At 49.5% G+C, this 9,650-nt stretch overlaps 1 non-coding gene across 1 annotated transcript; it reads right to left on the bottom strand.

Moving 5' to 3' along the window:
* Nucleotides 1–8,556: 8,556 nt before the first annotated feature.
* TRNAI-AAU (transfer RNA isoleucine (anticodon AAU)) lies at nt 8,557–8,630 on the bottom strand. Its single transcript has one exon. It is a non-coding gene; the product is annotated as a tRNA-Ile (tRNA).
* Nucleotides 8,631–9,650: the final 1,020 nt, after the last annotated feature.

The raw sequence follows: 9,650 nt of genomic DNA, 5'->3' as shown, positions 1-9,650 counted from the left end.
GAGTGTAACTGAAGTGTGGCTGGCAGGCTGCAGTTGCACACAGATACTCAGGATGTGACTGGCACGCTGGAAGGCTGCTTTTGAGCATCCCAGGTGGGAGCTACTGCAGCAAAGTATTGCAAGGCACCCAAGGTTGCAGGGTAGTGGTGACACAGTGCCTCACTGGTCTGGATTACACCCTGACCCCAGCATGTCACAATGATGTGATAACCACCTGGCATAGACCATCAGCAGAGTTTGAACTCTGAGTGTGATGTTGCACCCCATAATGCTTTATAGAAATATGCTTATGGATATAAATATGACATAACTGGAATATGTTTTATGCTCGATATGCCATGTAACATAACCTTTGCAAAGGTTATGTTCTACTGAATGTATTTATCCTATTCATATGCATGTATCATTTTTACATCTGACGTTATGAGTGTTGTCTCTATGCTTGTATTTAAAGTGTTTGCTGTAGGAAGTACATAAGGTAGATTTGGTCAACATACTGTGAAGGGGTTGTTCAAGTAATTGGGAATACTTAGCTAACAATGGATCTTGAGAGATGCCAATCCACATCTGAGCTTTCCTGGAAAGGTTCAAACTAACATGTAAACAATGGCGTTGGCCTGTAAAGAACTGAGTCATGCATGGACATGTGACTTCCCCATGTGACTGCAAAACTCAATCTTGTAGCTCTGATTCTGCACAGGAGAACACAAGGGGTTTCCACCCACAAGAAAGAGACTATATAAGGCCCTGGGAAACCCCTCCATTTGGCCTTCAGCTGGCTCAAGAGATAGCCTCTCCACTCCAAAGAGTTGCCTGAAAGAAACTGGAACAAAGAACAGTAACTACGGGGGTATGAGTGATTGCTGGACCCAGACTAGGAAGGAGTCTAGTCTGTCAAAGAAGCTTATTGGAACATCTCTGGGGGTGAGATTTACCTGCATTTAGTTTCCTACTGTATTAGGCTTAGACTTGCTTGTTTTTGTTTTATTTTGCTTGGAATTTACTTTGTTCTGTCTGTTATTACTTGAAACCACTTAAATCCTACTTTTTATATTTAATCACTTTTTACTTATGAATTAATGCAGAGCAAGTAATTAATTCCTGAGGGAGCAAACAGCTGTGCATATCTCTCTATCAGTGTTATAGAGGGCGAACCATTTATGAGTTTACCCTGTATAAGCTTTATACAGAGTAAAACAGATTTATTTGGGGTTTGGATCCCACTGGGAACTGGGTATCTGGGTGTTGGAGACAGGAGCACTTCTTAAGCTGTTTTCAGTTAAGCCTGCAGCTTTTGGGGGACGTGGTTCAGACCTGGGTCTGTTTTGTAGCAGGCTAGCATGTCTGGCACAACCAGGCAAGGTACTGAAGTCCCAAGCTGGCAGGGAAAATGGGCTCAGAGGTAGTCTCAGTACATCAGGTGGCAGTCCTAAGGGGGTTTCTGTGACCCAACCCATCACCCTAAGCCTTCAGCATAAAAGCACAGATCTTTGCCACTTGGACTAAAGGAGTAATTCCACTAGCTAGCAGCAGTAGCTGGCTGTTACCTTCTCTTGTAAACCAGCCACTACTGGGGGACATGACATATACTTTACAAGCTGTTGATATAACATCTAAACAGATAGTATGTCTGTAGCCATACTTCAAATCTCAGCTCTTGAATGTGTGCAGGAGAGCAATTCACATGGGAACTGTGGCATTGAAACAGGGTCTAAGGGAAAACTGATGTGGGGGAAGGCATTGCGCTAGTAACACTCCATTATTTTCACTCCTAGTTGTCTTGCACTTGGACACATTGGAGATTGTTCAACCTAGGGAGGAAGTTTTACCAAGCTGGCATGTGTCATTTGTTGCCAAGGCAATACAGAGAAGCTGTACCATTTAAAGTCATTTGAAAGAAAGTGGCTTTATTGAATAGAAAGGACTAAGCTTGTCCTGGTCTCAACTGGATATCACACAATGTGCCTGGAATTAACATGTTTTCTGTAAATAAAAAAAGATGGAATTCAAATGCACCTAGGAGGAGGAGTTATGATCAGTGTCACAAAGAAAATAGGAGTTAGCAGCTGCCTTGGTGTTTTCAATGTGTTATATCTGATTCTCTGCTTTAGTGTTTCCAAGTCCAGCTGGGTAAGGGCTCACTGATTATAGCTATTCCATTTGCAGCACTACCACTGAAAGCGCAGAGACCGAGGAAGAAAACTGCTGACTCTCCTTAGTCTGACAGGTTTCAGAGTAGCAGCCATGTTAGTCTGTATTCGCAATAAGAAAAGGAGTACTCTAAGGTGTCACAAGTACTCCTCTCCTTAGTCTGAGTATCATAAAGACTAAGATTGCTGGAGGGTTTCTAGCATTCCAATGAAAAGGTGATTTAGGGGTGGGCAGAAACATTGAATTGGTTATCGGCTAGAGCAGATGAATTAAATACCTCCAATTTTCGCCCTTTCTTGTGAAGAGCAGTAAAATAACAATTTTTAAAAGTCCCATTTGCTACATCTATTGTAACAAATGTGTGGCAATCTAAGCACTTCACAGTTGTCGTTAAGCTACACACCTTTGCTTGTTGCAGTGAATTTGCAAATAGCCGTGAGCCAAAATTCTCTTTTTCCAAAAACAAAGGCCTCCATCACATGAGTTAGAAGAGAATATCCGTGAGGTGTGAGCTGTATTGGGCCTTTGAGATGTAACTGAGTTGTTCTGTTTCAATACAGGAGAAGGCTGTAATACTACTCCTGATTGCCTTCTGCGCCAAAAAATTCAAAATTCTGCACACAATACTTTAAGATTCTGCAAATTTTATTTGTCAAATAAATGTGGAGGCTCCAGCATGGCATTGGGGAGCACAGGCCACTGGCTGCAGAAGTGGGTGATCACTGTGCAGTTCCCCCCAACCACCGGACACAGACTCAGCGGTGAGGCTGCACCCAATGCTGACACAGCGCAAGGGCCAGGCCTGCACCAGAAACACCTCAGGGCCCTGCCCCTCCATGCCAGCTGCACCAGATGCGGGGAGGCAGGCTCAGCAAGGCAGGATCCAAGTGTGGAGGAATTCAGGTGTGGGTTGAAAGGGTTCTGTGTGGGGCAATCTGAGTGCGGATGGCTCAGTGGGGGATATGGGTACAGGGAGGGATCTAGATGCACAGGGGCTTGCTGGAGCGTTCTGGGTGCAATTGTAATGGGACTCCACAGGGGGAACCAGGTGAACATGCTTGGGGCTCAGCAAGGGGGGTCTGGATGTGGGGGACTCAGTGGGGGGTCCAGACACTGGGGGAGTGGGGCTCAGTGGGGTGGGGATCCAGGTGCAGCTGGTTTGGGCTTGGTGGGGTAAGGATCTAGGTGCGGGTGACTTGTCGGGGTGGTCCAGGTGCAGGGGGAGTGGGGCTCATCAGGGGGGTTCTGAGTGCAGGGAGGTAAAGTTCAACAGGAGGGTTTGGGTATGAGAAGGTCTGGATGCATGGGGGTTGGGTGGATGGGGAAACAGCTCCCTGCACAGGGATCCCTCTCCCTGCAGCTGAGGAGCAATGGGGGCAGGGGGAGAGTTTTCAGAGCTTCCTGCAGCTGTGGGAGAAATCTGGGGGTGGGTCTGACCTGGCCCCGGATGTCATGTAGAAGAAGAGGAAGTCCCATCCTCTCCAGCCGAGCCAGGACTAGCAGCTGAGTCCAGCACAGGGTAGGAACCACCAGCCATGTCTTCCCCAGTCCTGCCCCCTGCCCCATAGGTATTTACCCCTCTGCCAGCTGCCCTGGCCACCCAAAACATACTGCTGGTGAGGGCACATGACCGCTCTTCTGGCTTCCCTTTGCTTCCCTGTCAGAAAGCCCTTTTTCTGAGGGGAAGCAAAGACATCTGCAGGGGACATAAATTCTGCGCTTGTGCAGTGGTGCAGAATTCCCCCAGGACTATAATACACATGTATGGCAGCATTGCAAAACAATACAGGTTCACCTGCTCCAAAATGCTCTGGCTCCTGCCACTAAAATGTAAGGGGCATATGTTAGCTGTTATAGACATGGGGCTGGATCGTACAATCCCTGCTCATTTTGGTGAGTGTTTACTCACGCCAGTAGTTGGTAAATACTCACTGCCATGTAAGGATTCCACACCTGCTGTACAGTGTTTGTAAAGAACATGCCACATTGTGGTTGAGCAGTTCTTGTCACATCCATCAAGTAGCAGTTATATACACACAAACTCACTCCTTTAGAGCTAAAGCATTTTTATAGCTTTGTCATAAACATACAGCTAAGGGTAGCCTCCTTACCTGTAAGGGGTTAGGAAACTCAAATAGCCTGGTTGGCACCTGACCAACAGGACCAATGGGGAAAGAAGATACTTTCAAATCTTGGGAGGTGGGGGGAAGGTTTTGGTTGTGCTCTTTGTTTTGTGTGGGGGTTCTCTCCTAGGACTGAGAGAGGCCAGACAGAAATCCATCTTCTCCAACCCATCCCAATCCAAGTCTCCAATATTGCAACCAGTATAGGTAAGCCAGGCAAGGCGGATTAGTTTATCTTTTTGTCTTCTTGTGAATTTTCCCTGAGCTAAGAGGGAGGTTTATTCCTGTTTTCTGTAACTTTAAGATTTTGCCCAGAGGGGGATCCTCTGTGTTTTGAATCTGAATACCCTGTAAAGTATTTTCCATCCTGATTTTACAGAGGTGATTTTTACCTTTCTTTTTTTTTTAAATAAAATCCCTCTTTTAAGAACCTGACTGATTTTTCCATTGTTCCATGACCCAGGGGTTTGGGTCTTTGATTTTTTAACCAATTGGTTAGGATATTATTCTCAAGCCTCCCCAGGAAAGGGGGTGTAAGGGCTTGGGGGGATTGCTGGGGGAAGAGGAACTCCAGGTGGTCCTTTTCCCTGGTTCTTAGTTAAATCATTTGGTGGTGGCAGTTACTTAAGCCCAAGGTACAAGGGAGAATTTGTGCCTGGGGAGTTTTTAACCTAAGCTGGTAGAAATAAACGTAGGGGGGTCTTTCATGCGGGTCCCCACGTCTGTACCCTAGAGTTCAGAGTGGGGAGGAACCCTGAGAAGCTTACACTGTGATTGTGCTGAAGGTGAACCTGAGCCATTGTACCCATAAGGCCAAAGCCCTGACCAGTGGGTGGCCAATAAAAATCTACTTAGTCTGGGTTGTTGCATTCTGTAACAGAGTGTGTCCCATTATGAGGAATTGTCAGATTCATCTGCAGATAAAATCACTTGAATTTGAACGGGTTTTTCTGCCTCTATGCAGCAGAGTGTTCTCTGGTTCAGTATCACCAGGGGTCACTCTCCAAAGCTCTGGAGGATCTACAGGCTCTGGCATGTGAGATCCATGCTCCTGATGGCTGGTAAAAGGTCAGTAGGGAGGTATTGAGGCCACTATCAGAGTAGAATGTAACAAATTTATTTGGGATAAGCTTTCATGGGCTAAAACCCACTTCATCAGATGCATGGAGTGGAAAATACAGTAAGAAGATGATATGTATACAGAGTACATGAAGAGATGGGGGTTGCCTTAACCAATTCTAATGAGACAATTCAATTAAAGTGGGCTATTATCAGCAGGAGGAAAAATCACTTTTGTAGTGGTAATCAGGGTGGTTCAATTCAAACAGTTGAAAAGAAGGGGTGAATAACAGTAGGGGGGAGAAATTAGCATGGGGAAATAGTTGTTAGTTTTTCTTTCCTTTCTTTTTCGATTGGGAGCATTAGGACTGTTTGGGGGTTTCAGTGTGTGTGTTTTCCCATTTGGAGCAGTTTGGAAAGTTAGCCAAAAGAGGAGAATTTTTCACAAGAAAGTTGGCTTTCTGCACACGTAGGGCACTTGGAAGTAAAGTTTAGCTACGTCAATGCATCTGAGTGGGGTTTCTACAGTGCTTCAATAGCCTGTCATAAACTCTTGGTATGCGCATTTGGCTTCCGCTAGGTAGAGTCCCGTGCCTGTGTCTTCCCTGTGTCCCAGGGATGGCTCCTGTGAGGCCAGCAGAATTTGGGAGAAAAGGGGTAGAAGCAGCGGCGGCGAGTTATATACACTCGTGGTGCCTGGGCTTCAGCAATATTCATGGCCCGGGGTCCCGGCTCCACCAATGTTTGGGGCCGGGTCTCTTCCCCGGCCCTGCCTGCCGCCCCCCACCCCTCCCTGCATCTCCCCCCAGTGTCCTCTGGCCCCCACTTGCTGCCCCGGCTCACCTCCCCCGGCCCTGGAGCCTGCAGCTCATGCTGACTCTGCTCTGCCGGCTCCCCACATCAACTGCTGCCGCAGGGTCCTAGTGCCCCACATTCACTAATGGCAGGGCAGGCTGCCCTTACCCTGCCCTTCCGCCCTAGCCCTGAGCCTCTCCAACTCCCCAAACCCCTCAACCCCAGCCTCAGCCAGAGCCCTCATCCCCCCACACCCCAAACGTCTCATCCTCGGCCCCACAGCTCTCACCCCTGCACCCCCTCATGTCCGCAAACTCCCTCCCAGAGCCTGCACCTCTCCCCCTTCCCACACACCCCCTCCTGCCCCCAAACTCCATCCCAGAGCCTGCACCCCTCACCCCCTCCTATACCCCCAGTCCAGAGCCTGCACCCCCACCCCCTGCCCCAGCTTGGAGCCTGCACCCAGCACCCAAACTCCATCCCAGAGCCTGCACCCTGCACCCCTCCTGCACCCTAATCCCCAGCCCAGGGCCTGTACCCCAGACCTCCTCCCCCCAATCCAAACTCCCTCCCAGAGCCTTAGGAAGGTCGGGGGCAGAGTTTGGGGCAGGAGGGTTCTGGGCACCACCAAAATTTCTACAAACCTGCCACCCCTGGGTAGAAGAGAAAGCAACTCAAGCTGACTTAGAGTGGTGGTGCCCCAGGGCAGAGTGCTCCTCCTGCTCCTTCCTGTCTGAGTTCTGGGCTCCAGTGTGGGCTTGGGGGGCTGCCTGTGGTCAGTGGGAGGATGGGGTCCAGGGAACTCCCAAGCTCACCCTGCGCAGGCCGACTCTGAAGCCTCTCCCCTAGCTTGGGGTGCCGAGTATTAAGCCTTCCTCTGTGGCTTGGGCTGGAGAGCATGATCCACTTTTGGGTACATTTGGGTGGAGATGGCGGCCAGCAAGAATTGGGGCCATCAGGCCAACCCATTGGGGACAATGGGGGAAAGCCAGCAGCCCTGTGATTTTGCTTCCCTGGCTGCCAGCTCAACCCTCATCTCCTATGAGCTGGGAAGGCAGCTGGCCAGGCTCACCCTTCTCCTCTGCTCCATGGGCCCAAGTCCCTCTGAGCCAGCAGGTCAAGCAAGGAGCCCAGAGAGGGGAGGAAAGGAGATGGCTGGAGCCTTCCCCTGCCTAGCGCCTGCACTGTCTGGCCCCTTCCCCCACCGGGGCTCTTGCCCGCTCACTGCAAGCTGCTCAGCCCATCTGGTTTTCTCATTCCTAGCAGTCAGCCAAAAGTGCAGAAGCCACCCTCTCCATCCAGCACAAACCCATGAGCTTGGCGTTGTTAGCACCATGCTTTAACCAGCTGAGCTAGCCAGCCCACAGGAAGAAGGTGCTTGCCTGACCCTTTTGGAAGGAATTACTGGCTGGCACAGGGACAGTGTGGCCTCCGATATGACATGGTTGGATCAAGAGGCCTGTCTGCAAGACAGGGGAATTAGCTCAAGTGGTAGAGTGCTTGCTTCGCATGCGAGAGGCAGCAGGATCGATGCCCACATTCTCCAGCGGCAAGGGACCTTCTTTTAGAAGCCATTGACAGACAGCGGCCTGAACTCCTCCAGTGGCCTCCATCCCTCTCCCCACTTGGCCTCCCAAAACACCAGCCCTTGCGGAGCAGAAAGCTGTTCATCCCTGGCCCTTCTCCCTCTTGCGCTGGCTGGGAGGCTGGAGACAGCTTGGGGAAGTTAGCTCAAATGGAAGAGCATGGGAGAAGCAGTGAGATCGATACATGTATTCTCCAGCCTGATCTGCTGTAGTGGAGGACCTGCCCCTTTCTTGCTGAGCTGTCACTAGGGCGTGATCCCTTTCCCCCCGCCTTCCTAGTCTACACAAAGTTGATTGGCTGGGAGGGAGTGCCACTCAAATACAGAATTACTCACATCCCAAGGGTCCATAAAGGGAATGAGGAGATGGGACAGGGGCGCATGTGATACCAGCTGAGCTGAGCCCATGTAAACCACACAGCCTCCTGATCTCAGCCAGCATGGCAGCCGTGGACCAGAGGACACAGACAGCCTGGAGAGAGCCAAAGGGGGGAGGGCTGTGTTGGTTTGGAACAGTGAGTCTGTGGGTGTCTGTCCTGGCGGAGGCAGGGTCACTTTGCTGTATGCTGTGCCAGGAAGCCTGTGTGAGCCCCACTTTTCCTCCCCTCCCCCGGTCCAAGTCCCTTTCAGCCAGCAGGTTGAGCAAGGAGCCCAGAGAGGGGAGGAAAGGAGCCTCCCGCTGTCACCCTCACCCTGCACAGCACCTGTGCTGTCTGGCCCTTTCCCCCACCAAGACTCTTGCCTGCTCCCTGCAAGCCACTCAGCCCATCTCCTTTTGGCCTCTCTGAGCCCTAGTAGTCAGCCAAAAGAGCAGAAGTCACCCTCTCCATCCAGCACATTGAGTGGCCAGCATGGGGCTTGAACCCATGACCTTGGCATTATTAGCACCATGCTCTAACCAGCTGAGCTAGCTGGCCCACAGGAATTAAGTGCTTGCTGGGCCCTTTTGGAAGGAGTCACCAGCTGGTGCAGGGATGGTGTGGCCTCTGGTATGACATGTGTGGATCAAGAGCTTTGCAAGCAAGGCAGGGGAATTAGCTCAAGTGGTAGACCACTTGCTTTGTATGCAAGAGGCTGTAGGATCAATACCTGCATTCTCCAGCAGCAAATTAGTGCCAGTGTTTTTGCTTGCCCTTCTTTTAGAATCCATTGACAGTCAGCGGGCTGAGCTCCTCCAGTGGCCTCCATCCCTCTCCCTGCTTGGCCTCCCAAAAAGCCAGCCCTTGCGGAGCAGAAAGCTGTTCGTCCCTCTGATGTTATGAGTGTAATATAATATCTCATTGAAAGGTGACACAGAAAGAGTTAATTAACGAGCTGTAGCTCACGAAAGCTCATGCTCAAATAAATTGGTTAGTCTCTAAGGTGCCACAAGTACTCCTTTTTTTTTAATTAACACACAGACTGACCTGACCCATGGCCGAACTTTAAAGATTTGTTAGGAAGATATGTAAATGAATAGAGCTTTGAAATGCAAGCCTGCATTGTTAGACATAGAAGGGTGGCTGTTTGCTCAGGTCTTGTGATGTAAGCAAACAAGTCTTGTCTATTACTATGGCTTTGATTCAAAGATCAAAAAAAGGAGTATTAATATTTAGGAAGACACTTGAGTGAAATAGTATTATTGTCTATACCTCTTTGAAGGTTGTGGTAACCTGTATCTGAACTGTTTAATGGATAAATTACCCTGTGCTAATTGCCATGATGTTTGGGAGAAGGAAAGTTAAGCCTATTGTTTTCTCAGGCCAAAAGGCTGCTGGAAATGTATAAAAACCCTGGGACATGATCCTCCTTCATCTTAGATTTGCTTTGGGTTTCAAGAAGGGGAAACCCTGAGACATAAGAATTGAGATCCCCAGTCACTGACTGGAGTCACCCTGAATACGGACATTGGACTATAACCTATGGACTATTTCTAAAAGGACTTTTGGCGACTACAA

Source organism: Natator depressus, chromosome 4 (genome assembly GCF_965152275.1).
Source record: "Natator depressus isolate rNatDep1 chromosome 4, rNatDep2.hap1, whole genome shotgun sequence".
Lineage (NCBI taxonomy): Eukaryota > Metazoa > Chordata > Testudines > Cheloniidae > Natator > Natator depressus.
The sequence above is the reverse complement of the archived record's forward strand: the minus strand, read 5'-3'. Positions and strand labels throughout refer to the sequence as shown.